The following is a 17961-nucleotide window of genomic DNA, read 5'->3' on the forward strand; positions in this document are numbered from 1 at the left end:
ATGCATAATTAAAAACAACAACAGAAAAAGAAAAATATGAGCTAATCAAGAATGTTCTTTACTGGTTTTGTTTTAGTACTCCAAACACTTCACTGGAGATTTTATGAAATAAAAAATATGCATACCTTGGCATAACTCTCCTAGGGAAGACTGCAAAATGTAAAGACAATTCCTTTTATAAATACACTGACAGAAAAATGGAGTTCTCACACTTATAAAAATGAATAATTCTGGAGCTGTCCTCCAGAAATCTATTTTGGTGGTGGTAAGTAACCTGAAAAGACTCATCTGGAAGATAGCTCCATTAATTTTCAGACATTGCATTACCGGAGGCAAGCACAGGGAGTAGGTACATAGTCTGGAATCCATCCATGTAACACGCTCTAATTATAACTTGTGTGTCATCTTTCCAATAGGCTGTGTGCTTACAAGAAACTGTCACTGGCTTTTGACATATGGCAGAGCAATTGGGTTGATCAGGGGTTTTAACCTATGGGATCTTGAGAGGGTCTTATTTCTATTTATGTTTTTTCTTCTCAGTAGAGTGGCATACTGTCAGGTGCTGTAGATCTACGACATGGGTGAGTAGTCTAGTTTTCCTTGGTAGTCAGCAGAGAGATTTGACCTCTGGAGGCCATTTTAGAGCGATTAAATTCATCATTGTTTTTTACTTATGGAGTTTAGATTCCTGAGAGAAGGCACATAAATCAGGTCATTTCCAAGCATTAAAAAATGCCTCATCATTAAAATTTCAATAGTGTATATCGATCTCATAAGCACAGAGCTTGATCAGAATTTGCATTTATTCTTTTTCTACCAAGGTGAGCAAGTAAGCAAGAGCTATAAAGTAGCTTTATCTGGTGATCTTATTTTAAATGATTGATTCCTATAAAATTAGTAGAATGAGCAGCAGAACATAGCCTTGTACAAGTGAATGCACTTTAAGAGAACACCTTCTTTCACACAAATTTCTGGAAAGCTCTTTTCAATAAGTGCCCTGAAATTGTTTGGTTTTTCACCCATTTTACCTGTTAGATTGATTCATATGTGTAATGAGGTTGTATATAAAGAACAGCATCCTTTGCTGCTGATTTGTGCCCTTTGTGCAGATCCGAAGAATGCTCATCATGGGTCAGTATCTAAATTCCTTGAGAATGAAAGTCAACATGATGTGAGAATTTGAAAGAATCATATGAAAGAGAACTTTTCAATTAGCAGATTGGATGCCTGAACTGATCAAATTTTGATTCTCTAGTCTCATGCTTTTTAAAACTGAAGTCATAAAAATACAGAATTTCTTTATTATCTAATAGGGAAATTACACAGGTAATGTCTAGCCTGGTGAGCAGCTCTCAAGTAAGGTTAAGTACTCAGTGAACTTTTCACTTGGGGATTGAGTTCTAGATAAAAATTTTGGAAATCCAGCCAGACCTCTGTTGTTATTGGTTACTCAGATTTATTTTTTAAATATTTTTTTAACATGAATTGGATTTTATACTGTCTAGAAATGTATTACCATATTTTTGTCATAGTTCCAAATTTGATCTAAAACCTTTCTGTTTTCCTGGACTGAAGAATAAGGGCATGCATGGGTGCCCACGCACAAAAACATAAAGAAACAACTCTCCACCTACAAAATACCAGTAATGAAAATAACCATATCAAACCACAAATGTCAAAGTCTAGGTAGAGAATCACAGAACTGATTTAACACATCCTCTTTAGATTCTTTAGGTGTTCTCTGAGACTAAAAGTGTGTTGCAGTGTTTTTTAGTCACCATTCTCTTAGGACAATGGACTTATCAAAAGGCAAATAAAATTAGATCTTTTCAAGGAAGCAGTGTTTCAATAATAATTATGAAATTCCTGCTGCTCCATGACAGTGAGAGGACTGTACCTTATCTTTCTACAGTGATTACCTGCAATAAACTGACCTAGAAAGTCCCCTTTCTGGACCTGTATTTCTTTATGTAGATGACAAAGAAATTAATTTGAATAATTTTCAATTCTGTTTGTTATTTCTAAATATCTCTATTTGTGTGTTTCTTGTGAAAGAAAGAGGGAAATACTGGGCACTTTTTAACAAGTAAACCCACAGCTTTAGCTGATTATTAATTTTCAGAGAATAAAGCTTATTATGAGCTATTATGAGTTTGAAGTAAATTATATTGTTGTGATTCAACCCCAGCCAGCAACTAAGTACTCCCCCTCCCCTGATGGGGAGAATTGGGGAAAAAAGCAAACCTTGTGGAATGAGATAAGAATGTTTTAATGACTGAAACAACCCCAAATATACTAATAATACCAATTAGAATAATAAAAATAATAATATTATTTTTATTTAAAAGGAGAGAGAAAAAGTAATAAAACCCAAGAGAAACAAGTGATGCATAATTTAATTTCTCACCACCCAGTGACCAACACCCAGCCCATTCCCGAGCATCAATTATCAGGACCTGACCAACTTCCCCCCGTTTATTGACTGAAAACATCATTCTATGGTTCTTTGCCCAGTTTGGATCAGCTGTCCTGGCTGTGCTCCCCCAGCTCCTTGTGCACCTGCTCACTGGCACAGCGTGGGACACTGGAAAGTCCTTGACGCAGGGTAAGCACCACATAGCAACAACCAAAACAGGAGTGTGTTATCAACATTATTATCACACTAAATCCAGGACACAGCACTGTACCACTGACTAAGAAGAAAATGAACTTTATCCCAGGCAACACCAGTGTCTGAATTTATTAATATGCTATATTTTATGTGATTAATAAAGTTCAATAGAAAAGGCTCTGACTTGTAACAGCTTTTGAGTAAAAGGGAATCTAGGAAAGCAAGATATTAAACACAATTTTTTTCCCCATTCAGCTGTATTTCTTTAGCACAAACTCTTAAGCAAATTTCAGGACTGATTAATCAAAGTAGTCAGTCAAGATCATAATTGGTTGTTCTTATGAATTCCCTTCTAAACACCACTTCAAATCTCTAAGATTGCTATTATGCAACTGCATTTATTATGAAAAACTAGAATGAGCTAAGGTGGCTATCTATTATTATTCACATGTCAAATAATAGTGTCATCAACTGAATAAGAAAGTTACAAATTCTTTGTGCAAACACTTCTTTATTTTTGAAATTTTTTTCACTATTTGTCAATAGTCTCAGTAAAGGAAGTGCCAGGACAGATCCACTGCCAAATACAACACTCATTACCCCATGCAACCCATTGAGAAGGGATACTCAAGCCACTGAAATGTCAGCTGTAAACAGCTGCTGCTTGAGTGACCGATTTAATACTTGTTCACACCAAGCACAGCAACAAAACCTCTTCCATTTATTCTTCTTGGTATAAAACATCCCCACGCTTACAGTAAGGGACCTAACTTTGGCCCAAATTAAACAAATTATTTAACCTGTGGTTACTGCTCTAACAAGATGATTTTCATCCTGCCTTCAGGCAAGAGCTGCATTTTTGCTGTATTATGGGACCAATAATACAATAATTGCTGTATTATGGAGCCTGCACAAGGGGAGCTGGTTGATCAAACCACACAGTTAATTCTGGGGACCCAAACTCCACAATAAACATATTTCCAGCAGTTTTACCCTAACCCCACTCAGTCTGCTTGAGGCACTGGACATCCACCTGCTGGCAGCACACTCTGTGCACTCTGAAGTGTATCGTATGCCCAGCTCAGCTTCAGCTGTAAGGCAGCCTCCAGGCTCAGCCTGAGTGGGAAGAACTGAATTACAGGAACAAGTGTCAGCTAGGGATTTGTTTCAAAAACACACTCCTGAAGAAAATTCATATGCTAATGCAGATATAGCCTAAGCGAACTCCTGAGTTTCCTTGCATTCAGCCTTAATTAATGGGTTTTCTATGTCCTTCACTTCTGTCCTTGACAAGAATTTAGGCAAGATTTATTGGAAATAAATCTCCAGAGCCTAATTTATGCAGGCTTAACTCTGTGGCTGAACAGCAGTAGCAACTTCAGGGGAAGTGACCTTATGCAAAGCTGTTTGGATACACTACATTCCACTAATACAGGGACTGTTCTTTGTCCATAATCCTTTAACCAGTTTCTTATTATATTCAAAGTCGCTGTTTTGCCCTTCCATCAGATGAGCTCCTTGTTGTCATTCAAGGGAATATCAGCCTCTAAAATAAATACAGACCCGGTTTATTTGCAGGGATTTAACAATTTGGTATGCATCTATACTTCTAATTCTGTTCAAGTCAATGATTGTTTCTTTTTGGTGTGTGTGAGAAAAATTTGAAATCTGTATCTAGACAGCAAACATGAATCCAGATGTCTTAGAGCAAAATATCGTCCTATAGTATGACCAGCCTGAAAAGTAGGGCATATTGGGTACTTAAAAAATACATTTAAAAGGAGAAGCCCTTCAGTGATCATCTGTCTTTTAATTCATGGTGAAAAATAACAGACCTTCCGCATATCAGTTAAAGACAATTCATCAAGAAAGGTCATTTTAGCATTCAACTATTTCTGCACTGACCTGAACCTAACAGAGTTCAGTATCATTTAGCTTAGCTTCATCCAAAAACTGAATCTAGTTCTTAAATGAAAATGCACAAACTCAGAAGACAGCCAAAGCAAGGCACACTAATTGTGGGGTATTTGTTAGACTCTTAATGTTAAATCTAATAAATTTTTATTAATAAAAAAAGTTAATAAAATTATACTTAGCATGGTTTGTGATAAGAATGAATGTTTCTGACACAAGTTTTAATGACCAGTTTGGAATGTAGTTCATTAAGCTGGCACTACTCTGAAAGTAGAATCTGACTTGTTACCAAAAATTACATGAGATCCTGTCAGCTTTTGCATTAGCTGCAGCATGATGGTGCTTTCCATGACGCCTTGCATTTCTGTATATTTTGTGTCCAGCCTTGACGAGATACAAAATATTAAAGAGGTAATCAAGGCCTAGGGATGCTACCGTTGAAGCAACAGATGTCTGATGGAATAACCTATAGGACAGGGCAGGTCCTGAGGCCCTGGTGTGAGCTGCTGCACACACAGCCCACAGGAAAGCACAGTTTAGACCTTTATGAACCAGCACCATAACTCAGCCAGTCACTGATGTGGAAGCAGGTGGGCTCTTCAAATGGGAAGGATCTTGTCCTGAAAGCAGAAGGATTTGATCCTGATTATGAATTTGATTAATGTAAAGAATCCAAAGAGGGGTGTGTCACTGAGGGTGCTCAGTGCCTCTAAACTCAGCTTCTCATGCATCTGGTGCTGCAGCCCAGAGCCTCATTTCATCTGCTGCTGTCACAGATCTTACTCCTGCCTCTCCACACATCCCTACATTACACCAAGTAATTAAAACCAGCAAAGTGCTTAATATCATTATAGGCTAAATAACTTTGACCAATTTCCTTCATCTTTTTAGAGTTCTTGCTGCATTTTCATAAGATTTAATATTGCCTTTGAAATCATAATTGATGATGCTTCTTTTGCAATATAAGCATAATCTCCTTTGAGTAATAAGTGATTGGAGAAACTTTATCCCAGAAGATCAGCATATTGATTTCATTTATACCAGTGAAGGAAAACCCTGAAGAAGCAGATATTTACAGAAAAATTACCCTAAAATTAGAATTTTCCCAGGAAACTGCATCTTATTACACTATGATTTTCTTATCATGATTTTGAGCATAAAGTTGGTAGCTCAATTATAAAAATCACTTGCTACAAATCTTTCAGCTATACAAAATCTTTACCAGTCTGACAATGCCTTATTTATATAGGCAATATCCCCTGTAAGGACCTTACAAAAAGGTTCAAGATAATTGATAAACTGGAGAACACTTAATTCACAAAGTTTTGTCCAATTTCCTTGAAAATTACTTTTGAGATGATGGTTCTTTCCTTACAAGTCTATTTTCTAATATTTGTATGCTCCTTGAGTTCAAACTTAAACCAAGTTTATTTTATTACCATTTCATGTTTGTGTTTGAAGATCTGCCATAAGACAACCTCATTAAAGGGATTTGTATTGTACCAAATATGTAATTCAACCCTAAAGTTTCCCTAGGCTGAAAGATTTCAGGCAGTGGATGCACAGCCATCACCAGGGAGTTGTCCCCTTGTCTCTCTCACTTCTAATCACATTTCTATGCCCTGCTTTTTCCTGTTTCTTTTTCCTTTTTTCTATTTTTCTTTTCTTTTTTTTTGTCTCTGGCAGGTCATAATGTTATATGCAATGAGGGAACTAATGCTCTCTGCTGTAAGATTTGACCTCAGCCCAGTCTTCATCTGTGAAGTGGGATGAAATATTCTTGCTTTTCCAATCATGGAAAGTAGCAAGTGCTCTCTTATAAGTCTTCACAAGCAGACAAGAAATCCAGTTCCAGTTTAACTGTCATTAGTGATAAAAGTGTACTGATTGAAAGGAATTTTATCCTCTTTTATGGTAGCAGTACCAACCTATTTATAGTAAATTGTTAGGAAGGGAAGGAAAAAGGGAATTAAGAGCTTTTGGCCTTAGATCTGGGAATGCTTTAACAAAATTCCATTCAAGGTTTTGGTGGTACTACCACTTAAGCACATGATTAGCTATTCTGCTAGTCCTATAAAAATAATATGATACTCCTACCTGTGGAAGCCAGATAGCTACTTACAGGTATTTTCCATATGGTTGTCTTAGTGGCAGTCGAGTTTTGAATTTCCTTTAATTATAAGTATGAAGTAATTAGATACTGATTGATCATGTCAAAATGTCATGCCTTGTCAAAATAGGAATATTAGGAGTTAGAAATATTAATGTTAACTAAAAGTTGAAGGATTTTTTTACTGGTCTAGGACAAATAAAACCCAGAAGAATTTTCTGAATAGCTATTTAGAGGTTGTTGTTTAGGAAGATCAAACAGCTGCATGTCTGAATTGGAGCACAGGGATTCTATTCTTATCAGTAATTGACTCGCTTTCACTTTGTGGGAACAGATAAGAAAACAATCTTGTTGCTGGGTTGTTTTTTAGAGAATTGATGAGACACAAACATAAGCAAAGGGATACACAGTTCACCCCATCTGCAGTCATCAGGTCCAGACAGGAAAATTATATTGAGACTGGTTTCTCATTAGGTATTCATGCATCTCAGGCCAGTAATGTACCTGAGCAATTGAAAAACTGCCTGGGAATTTACTAATGACAAGGGAGGGGAAAAAAATTAAATCTGATTACTTGCTCAGTGTATAGCATTAAAGATGGCCATGGAAATAACTGAGTCTACAGCTCTCATACCCAGTCTTCCAGCTGTAAGCTTTTCCCAGAGATAGGTGTTTTTTTTTGTTGTTGTTGTTTTTTTTGGGTTTTTTTTGGGGGGGGGGGGGGGTTTCAATTGTAATTGAAACCAAAGAATCAATCTATAGTGCTAAAATGTAACATAATCTGCCTTTTTCTTTTTTGTCCAGTTTAAAAATCTAGTCAGGAACAGCAACTTCAAACAAAGAGAATTTCTACCATCTCCTTTTATTTTTATTGTGGAAGTGCAGAAACTCCAACCACAGAGAAACATTCATTCCCTTCTGCTCCTGTGACAATCTGCCATCCTTCATGACTGGATCTTGTCACATTGTGAAAAAACTTGTGAATCAGAGAGTCTGTACCATAACACAGAGAGTGGGAGGCTTAGCAAACAGAAGCTGGGTTCCTGCCCACAATTTTTAAGGCTTGTTTCAGCATGTTGCTCATTATTCAGTACCCACTATCACTCAGAGAAATTGCCAAACTACCACACAGGGTACACCATTTATTGTACCTTTGCTGTACATTTCAGAGGATAAGGTATGAACATTCAATCAGGTGTTTGGGACTGTGGACAAGGTATCACAAAAAAACAACTTTTACCTCTGAAAGGAAGCAAGTATCATTCTGCTGATAATTTTCCCATATCATGCAATTATTATGAAATCCAGCTAATGAGTAGCAGTCCAGCACATCCATTCATTAATCATTGGATGCTCTTGTGGGGTATTTTAATGGAATTAACTATATTAAATAGCACTTTATCTGATGTTAAATCATATTATATTCCAACTCTTTAATTAGTTTTCTTGAATACTGATTTTTTTTGCATGAGCTACCATGCACTTGAAAGATTATCTAATACCACATCAACCACGCAACCATAAATGACTGAAACAAGAAAAACAAAAATGTTCTTGTACAACTTCCACAATTAGTGATAGTACAGTAAGAAAGTTAAAGAATTCTCATATTTCTTTACAAATATTTGAAGTTTAAAAACTTGATTCACTTCATACTGTTTAAAAATACAGAAAGAGCCAGCACTAATTTTATGAAGTGGTTAAAACACATCTTGCTGGAAAGTGAACCCATGCCCTTCCACAGAAGAATCTGGACCTGCCAGTGATATTGCTGAATTCTTTAGACCATCATCTTAAGAAATCACCTCTTATAAGGAACAGTCACTCCAATTATAATCCCATATTTAATCTATTATTAGGAGAAAAGGCTAAGATAAGAGAGTGTTTTACTGCCATTTACATTTAGAAATGTATATCTCATTAAGCACATTCAGATCCTAACTTTTCAAAACACGGATGTCCAGGTACACTGATGAAAACTTCAGACTTCAGATTCCAAATTCAGTTTTATTTAGGTGCTTTCAAAAGTCACATTCTTTTTCTTCTTCTTCTGGTAAACATTTCACTATTAGCAGTCACTTAAAACGGGTTACCGAAACTTTATTCTAAATGTATGTGACCCCAGCAGTATAAAGCAGTTTCTGCTTCCCATTAAATCAATCAGCTTCCAGTAATTACCTTTTTCTAGCAACTAGATTTTCAGTAGTTCACAAAGTGCACTGTAAAATTAAATAACATCTTTTTTTTTTTTTTTTTTTTTTTTTTTTTTTTAACCAAGAATGTCAGGGATTTAAAAATTTTTATTTTCCAGTGTGCATTTTCCTTTATTGTAATAATACCATGTTGTTCAGCCTAAAATCCACTGTGATCCTGAGATCTTCATCTACAGTGCTTCTGCATTACCTGCTGTTCCTCATTTGAATGAGAGTAGGTGTTATTCTGCCACAAAGGGAGTAGCATTTGTGTTCAGTCTTTCTCAGATCTTTTTGATTTCTACACTTGCACTTGAATGTATTGACAACAGTGTCAGTGAATTTATTTAGTGTAGTCTTTATTCCGCAACTCATGTAACAAAATTACTGAGAAGGACATGTCTGAACTAAAACTTTTTGCCATTATCCCATTCAGTACATGAGTTGGTTTTGACGTTGAACCATTGTTAACCCTGAAAACTATATTCAGAAAGAATATGAATGTTCTAATTTCATTTATACAATCTCAGCTTGTCCAGCTACCACAGTGATGTCAGTGATATCAGTTTTTTTTTCCAGTTACCACAGTGATATCAGAGTTATTACCAGTACTGAAAGAAGAAAACATATTTCTGAGTCTTCACATTTAATGTCTTTGTTTAGTTTGTTGAATTAAAGACAACCCTTAGGAAAAGTTAAGGCTATATTTTTTTTTCCTTTTATTTTTCTAAAAAAAGCACTTCAGCTCCTGCGTACACAAATCCCCACTAATTACCTCATTTAAAAAAAATAATCTCTAGATGCAGTTTAAAGAAATACAGATGCATCATTTACTCCTCATTGTCCTCCTTCAGGATTTCAGCCAGGAAACCATTCAGCCGTACAGATTTCATTACTGAAATAGATGGAAACATCAGCTTGTGTAAAAGCTTCGAGCAGAAAGGAACGGAAAGGCAAGATCAGTTTTTCTTTGTCAATTTTCCCCTCCCCAGCTCCATTTCTGCTTTGTCGCGTTCCCGCATCGTTCGTCCGGCAGCTCCTCGGGCTCCCTCTCGTGGGTGCGGGCAGAGGCTTCGCCCCCCGTGCTGGTTTCATCAGCATTTCATGCTCCAGAAGTAATTAAGAAACCACTAATTTACTAAAGTGTAAAGCTTCGTGTAGCCTACCTGTGTGATCTAGATCATAATATACTTCCTGAGCTGAATAATATTTAAAAAATCTACAATTATTCCTTTTCTTCCCCCCTCAATTTCTTTTGGGGTTTGAAAAGAGAGAAATAGAAGATGCAACAAACCAGTAGATTAATATCCCATGATACCCATGCTCATGATCCAAATAAAACACCTAAACACAAAATTTCAGGTAAGCAGCCTTTAGTCTTTCTTTACTCAGGCAAAATTCTCCAACAATCTGGCTGTGTCATGCTTCCTCTTAGCTGGCATTCCTTTATCCCAACTCAGGTGTGGATGGGCATTTTCTCTTGATCCCCAGGATACTGCAAGCTAGTATGGGAGAATTTCTAGATCAAATCCCAGTAGATACAGCCTTCTTTTGAGCAGATATCCAGCCAGCTATAACATTACTATAAATTTCTAAAATATATCCATAATCAATATAATGAAAAGTCTCCTCTAAAGGCTCCAGAAAAATAAGCTGTTTTTGTTGTTGTTGTTTGTTTTTTTAAGCTACAGCAACAATATTAATAATTTTATATTGTAATTTTTTGTATTAAACCATAATTATTTGAAACTGGAAGCAACACAGGAAACTGCAGGAGGCAGCCCCAGATCACAGATCATATGCTCAACAAGTCTATTTTACCTGGAGGGCCTTTGCAGATGAACAGAACTAAGACTAAATAATTTTTCACTTAGGTTTACGCTAACCACACTTCTAACAATTATTGCCTTTTCAGAACTTCTTATGGTTTAAATACCTGTATTTCATTTCCAAGAAATAGCTCAGTACAGAGATAATGAGAAACAGATACTGAATGATAAATACATATTTTTATGATCATGACTTCAACACTAAGAAGCTACCTGCTCTTCAGTGTATCCAGAAAATAATGCTCTCAGGTAAATTCTGACTGTTAGAATAAACCTGTGGAACAGCTTTAGGCAGCTCAACACATCACTGCTAATGGTGCAACCCTGTCCAGGATAAGATCTGCTGGTGTACAGTCTTCCTTCCTGAAGTTTATGATGGTCAATCAAGGTTGTGAGTATGAACACAAAACTGTTTTGAGGAGAGAAGCCTATGAATGTCGTCTGACACAATGACTACATAGAATGCCTTGAGAGAATTTCAGCTTCGTTTTGAGTCCTTGGCAGTAGCACACTGTTCTCTGCTTTGCATGAATATAGCCAAAATCTTGAAGAAAATATGTATTTATTACACATTTTTTTACATTAAAGCTTTCTATTTTAGTGATGATAATAAATACAAAAATAAGTGATTTATATGGCTATGCAAGTGGCCATGAGTTAGTTTGGTATAGGATGATTCAAGTTTGTCTGCATTAGGTTTTCCAAAGTGTTTTAATGAATATTTGCTCGTTCATTTTCTGTAACCTAACACAGCAAAAATTTCAAGCATTGAAATATTCCTTCAGAATTTTTGTAAGGAAATGTGTACTACAAGAGCCTAGTGCAGAATTGCCCTAAGACAATTTAAACGGAAACCCATTCTCTTCAATCATTACTATGTAATATTGCCCCTCTTTGACACATAGGTTTTTCTATGCTGTTGCAAAGAAATCATGTAATTGCAAACATCTTGGTCTTAGGAAAGATCACAGTATAAAATAATAGGAAGAAAGGCAGCAAGCTCATGAAACAAAACCCCCAAAGTACTTAAATTTAATTAAATTCAATTTGGGTAAGCTCTGCTGAGGATATAACAGCACTGCTCTGGGTTCTCTGCATCTCAAAAGGAATGTTTTATCTATTGATTATTTTTTCCTACATGGAAAACATCTGAGGAGCTAATTCTGTCTCCAGGAAACAACTGATAGATACAACTGAGAGATAGTGTTCTTGACATTATATTTTTGGGAAAGAATAGGAAAAGATCATACTCATGAATAAAGTCATCCTTTCACAACTGAAACAGTTCATTGAAGATTCTCAGGCAGATAAAACAAGCTATCGCTTCAATCCAGATGTCTCTTTTGAATATTTTTCTTTTAAAAGTCTTTAATAGAAGTATATTAAAAAAAATACGAGAAATATGACTAAAGTAATTGAAAAGTGTTTTTACATGTTAGTTTCTGTGGTCATATTCTTTCCCTTCAGTATTTCAGTTTTTCCTTTAAAAAATTAAATCCAACACAGGTCATCATAACAAAACTAAAAATCTTGCATTTTAATTTATGTTACCATATTAAAGTCTTAAATGTCCATGTGAATATAGGCTGAGGATTTCTTTGGTAAATAACTTTTTATAAAATGTCAAAACCTGATAGAAACTTGGCAAAAACTTACAAGGTTCCATCTGAGCTAAATTTCATCAGTGATAGATCTCAAACTCAGTTCACTAAGAATTCACTCTAACCTAATTAAAAAAAAAAAATGGAAACATATTCACAAAGTTATGCCAATTCTATAATCTACTAGATTGATCCTGTGATTGATTTATTTCTGGACAATTACTTGTGGGATATCAGTGGAAGATGAACATAATTAGAGCACAAAAATTTTACATTTTCTTGAAAAATAGAAGCTTCAAAAGGTGGCTTCTGGAGTTGTTTTAAAAAGGGAAAAGAAAAGATACAGCAAGAATCTAACCAAGATAAAATGAGTTAGTGTGTATTCTTTCCAAATCCAAACTAAAACTAAAAATCAATTTCTTGAAAATATCAAAGAAAATACAGGAATAATTTCTCTTCTGACACTCAGTTTGTCACTATATTAAATACGAAGCCACCCTATTTGCATGTTGATTTACACAGATTACCCCAGGACTCCTTGAGGTGAAACATCTCACAAATAATGTCATGAGGGCATTTGATGACCAAAATCAAGCACAGCTTCTCATGCTGAGCTGTTGACACAAAGAACTGGGCTGCACCTGGGAATGACAGGAAAAGTTGGATTTGTAAAGGCACAAAGTATGGGTGCTCTGCCATCGAGTCTTCTTGCAATGCTTCTTCAGGGTAGTCTATATAATCCTCTGGATTCACTAAAAATGACCATTGTACACCAAGGCACGTTGCTATTTTCTTTCCAGGAGGAAAAGCCAAGGAATCTTTTTTGTTGGATCAAATTTTTACCTCAAGTTCCTCCACCAGGTGGACACATATGAAGCTGTCTCCACCAAGGGCTGCTTATCTCCAGATATTGAAAAATACCTGCAGAAGCAGAGAGAATACACCATTTTCCATATTCTTAGATAAGAGAGGAGTATACTTAAATTGCTGCACTAGGAATGTAAGTAATAAGTGAGATTTCTAGTTGCAAATGATAGCTGAGGACTACAAGCGTCTACAAAGTGCATGGAGGAGTTTCCATCAGTGCTGTTCTTTTATGATAAATAGGTATTTATGAAGATTGGTTGCACATCATTAATTGTCTTTCCTTCTGACTTCTGTTTGCCTTTGGAGATGTGGGGCGGATAGATTAGGAAGTCCTCCAGAAGAAACCTCTTCCATGGAGCTCTGCACATGCCCAGTGAATTTTGAGAGATGAGGGCAGGGAAGGCAACCACTTCTATAATTTTGGTGAACTTCAAATAAATCCTGAGTAATAACATCTCCCATGAAATGTCAGAAAAATGAAAAATAGGATCACTTTAATGATCTGGATTCTGAATGAAGCCCTCTCCCAGAGCAAATTAAAACACTGCACAGCTGAGCCTGAATCCGTAAGCCGCAACTTAGGCAGTTACGAAAACCAATAAAAAAGTAAAGTCTGGCTCAAACAAAGCTTAAGCTACCTCCATCCACTGCAATAAAGTGTTTCAGTAATTACCTGAAAGTAAAACTGGTCTCTGTACTGTCAGAAAAAAAATTGCAAGAGCTGGGGAAAGGATTCACTAAAGCCCAAAGAGCTGGCAGCAGCAGTGAAATTGGCTTCTGCAAGAACTGAAGTTGAGACCTATGGCAACTACAGAATGAATCTGCTGTGCTGAATTTGTTGTTCATCTCTATATGTTAATTCTCTCTCCTTGAATTCTGATGCAACCAAAGTCCTAACAGCTGCAAAATGATGTGCATCATACAAACCTGTAAAGGATAAATAATCTTCTAGTCATCCCCAGAACTTTGTAACTGGAAATAATTTTGTCAGGCTATTTAACTAGAAGATAGATATATTTTGTAAAGCAGACAGGATCTGATAGTAATTCTACTAGTAGTTATAATGAAGACTAATCTACATTAGGGTTTTTGTTTCCTGACTCACAATTGAAACCATGACAGTCTGACATACAAAATTAAAAGAAATGATGCACTAGAAGTTTTTGTCTACAAAAATCCTATTTGTTTTTACTACATCTTTGCAAGGCCTTTGCACAGTTATCGAGGTATATTTTTACCATTTTTCTACACATTCTACTTACATAGGTAACCATATAAAAAGTCAATATTCCAAGAAAAATCAAAATTATGATTTATACTTTTTTTTTTTTTTGGACATGTTGCCTCCAGGAAAACAGCAATCCACTCACATTTTTTTCCTTCATAGATGTATTTTGAGCCATCTCCATGCTCCTTGGCAAGGTGTATAAATTGGATTTTGCTTCTCTTGAATGGGGAGGACTGGTGTCAAGCCAAGTCCAGGGTGCTGCTGACACACAAGCCCTCTCTGAGCACTGTGGAGAGCCTGAAGGAGCCAAGGTTGCTGTGACTGCTGCTGCCAGGATGGAGGAGAGTGTAGGGGCAGCAGTAAGTGATGGGAAAGGTGTCCATTGTCTCTATCCACTGTGCACTGCCCACCTGTTTTCTCCCTTTGCCCAAGGAAATGCCCTGGTGACCAAGGTCTCCAGGGCTGGATGCTGCAGTCCTGGCCTTTTCCATTACATCAGATGTTCACTTGTGCCTGGAGCTGACCTCAGAAAAAGCAAACTACAAACTCCTGGCTGCTTTCCCAGCAGCACACACCTGCTTCAGCTTTCCAAGTTACTTCTTTCTGCTGCTACCTTTTTCAGCCTTGATAATTCTGCTTTTCCTGTATAGAAACATGATGCTCATTTTACAGAACTTAAGCCTTTCATAAGCCCTACGACCTCACTCCAGTCAGTTGCACATTTTATGAAGCAGTTTGAAGGTAGAATAATTGTCCATTTAAAAGATTTCTGCAGCTGCTGTGCTCATGACCTGGATACCTGCTGCATTCTCCTGAGTTTAGTAAGACCTGATCTATTGTGTTATATTGTATTACAAGTGTTCATCAAAACACTTGATTCTGTTTTAGACAAAACACAGCTGTGTTTTTTTGCACAGATGAGTTGCTTCTGCAGCCAACATTAAAAAGCATCCCATGGGGTAATTGTCACAAATCAAGGAAAATGAAACAAGCAACTCTCTTCAACAACTATAAAGCAAGTTCAAGTTGTTAGACCATGGTGTTTAGCTTTTGGCATTTTTACAGAGAAAATTTCTGGGCATTGAATAAAGAATGGATACATGTTTTTATGTACAATTTTTAAGCCTAAAACATATTACTTGAAAGGACTAAGTAGTAATGCAAAGTATGAATGGGATTTTGGAAACTTAGCTTCAAATTTACTTTTGATTGCCTGCATTATAATGCCTGGAATAGAAAACTAGGTGGGGAAAAAAATCAGCACAGATTCAGGGATGGAATGACAATGGCTCTCAAATGTATATGGGCAGATGTTTACTTCTTTTTAAATGTCAGCAGGAAGCAATAAAATTCAATTTATTGCTGACAATTCTCCACTATGGAAATCTGAATGTAGTGACAACTGTGACCTGAGGGTTACATTATTCCTAAGAATATAGATAGAAGGGGAGTTAATGCTTATAGATGCTTCACTTTTACATACTAGTAACTTTATAGAAGATGAATCAAAATTTCATTATGAATAATGGACTTTTTTATTTGGCTTTTGAATTTTACTTGAAGTTCACATCCACCTTTAAAATGCAAATTTCTACTCCAGGAACTTTTCACAAAGAAAAACAATGGGGTATGATTGACTTGATTGTTGTGTCTGATCTTGTTTCACAAATAAATTAAATGAGTCAGTCTTCAAAATAGACCTGTTTTCAGTCTTATGTTTTATAAACAAAACATGACCAAATCTGGAGAATCTTTTTTGCAGCAAAGTGGCCAATCAGCTAAGGACTGAGCTATCAAAAGATTTCTAAAGGTCAGGGTTACTCATATGCTTTAGTATAAATACACTTTAAATGGTTTCTCTTTATAGACACTGGGGTGCAGCTGAGAGCCTTGAACTTCAACTTCACTATGGAAAGAAGCCTGAAAACACTTCCAAAAGGCCCCAAAATAATTTATACAGGATTTTACTAAATCTCTTATCTGAAGAAGTTGTGTATCTTATTATTTTATTCTCGTGGAATGATAAAATGCATAAAGACATCTACATATGTATTTGTATAATCAGATGCTGATTTTTGTGCCTCAGTTATTCAATATAATTAAAAGTTGAACAGTAGCAAAAAACTGCACTTTTTATTGTTCTGATGTGCTAATTAAATGTTAATTTAAAAAGATAAATGCATTTTACTGACATTATATTGACTATATGTTTATAATACCTATGTACATGCATTGAATAGTAACAAACAGCATAGTAGCAATTAATATTTTAAATCAATGCATTGGAATCCTCATTCCTGACATAACATTTTACCAGTGTAAGTCAAATATTTTTATTATTGGAACAACATAAAAATAACATAACCAACCATTGGAGTGAGCAAAAAGAAGGACATCCTTATATGCTTTTACAGCAATATCTTCTGGATTAACCCACTGAGGAGTAGTAGGTTACTACTAGTTCATATAGTAACTCATGGTTACTATGTGAAGGTCTAGACTTAGCAGGGTATGTAGGCTCCCATCCCTTTTAGATATTTCTATTATTTTCTCCATTGATTGCTACGGAAAATTTTGGAGCCAAACAAATTTTTGGAGGTGAATTGTCTGATAAAGATGATTGTGGATTATAGTCAGAGGCAGAAGAACACTGTACGCAGTTTCTTGCTCTTTTAAAAGTTCCTAGGCTATTTTAGTTTTAGTAGATCTTTTCACATCCAATGGAAAACAATAAAATAAATTCAATAAAACTAGCTTCAAGGAAATGTGTGAGCCACATGCTTAAAAGATCTCTTTTGCAAATACATGAAATTTATTGTCTTAAAGTGCAATGCAATATTTTTACTGCTTTTTTTTCTCTTGTAGTTTTTCACCTAGTTCCTACCTGAATTCATAACAGCTTTTCCATCTCAATGTTATTCTGCATGAAAATTTTACTCAGTCTAGATAAGAAGAACAGTAGTTTAACATGTCAATACCTGCATGGTTACGACAATCTTAACAGCATCATGAGTGTTTTCAGTGTGGGAACTTTTATTCACTCATGTAAAAGCTGATGACTGAAGGTCTGAGAGAAAAGCTACAATATATTCTTGGGGGTTTTTCCCCTAATGCTCAGGGTAGTCTAATAGGAAATGTATAGGAACTTTACAATATATATGTAGCAGAAAAGCAAAGCTTGAACCACAGAACTGTCAATTAAATATCCAAAGGAAACCAATAGTGAACTCTCCCATTCAAATAACTAATGAGATTTTCAGGTTGACTGCCTCTAAAATTGATTTTGTTTCTATTCCCACTTTTCCTGCTTACTATTCTGCTAAGTGTAATAGCCTATGTTCTAACCTTTCAGGCTATTCTGCACAAATAATAATTTCTATTATTGTGCAATAAAACAGAAGTGTGAGTGTTGAGGGCCAGCAGCATATCAGGTGGAGGATTGCATTAGCTTAATCAAAACCAGCGCTGCTCCAGACATCCTGGAAAATGAGTGGTGTCTGGCAACATGACATGATTCAAAAGCAAACCATAAGTCGTATTCAAAATGTTTCTTGTATCTCCTTCACCCCATGAAGGAATTCAGAGGCAAACACAGGCATCAGCAACACT

At 36.0% G+C, this 17961-nt stretch overlaps 1 long non-coding RNA gene across 1 annotated transcript; it reads left to right on the top strand.

The window, feature by feature from the left end:
• The first annotated feature begins 569 nt into the window (after positions 1-569).
• On the top strand, positions 570-9703 carry LOC110469737 (uncharacterized). The gene is made up of 3 exons (XR_002465310.2): positions 570-581; positions 2515-2605; positions 9682-9703. It is a non-coding gene; the product is annotated as an uncharacterized LOC110469737 (long non-coding RNA).
• The last annotated feature ends 8258 nt before the right edge of the window (positions 9704-17961 follow it).

This window comes from Lonchura striata, chromosome 1 (assembly GCF_046129695.1).
Source record: "Lonchura striata isolate bLonStr1 chromosome 1, bLonStr1.mat, whole genome shotgun sequence".
Taxonomy (NCBI): domain Eukaryota; kingdom Metazoa; phylum Chordata; class Aves; order Passeriformes; family Estrildidae; genus Lonchura; species Lonchura striata.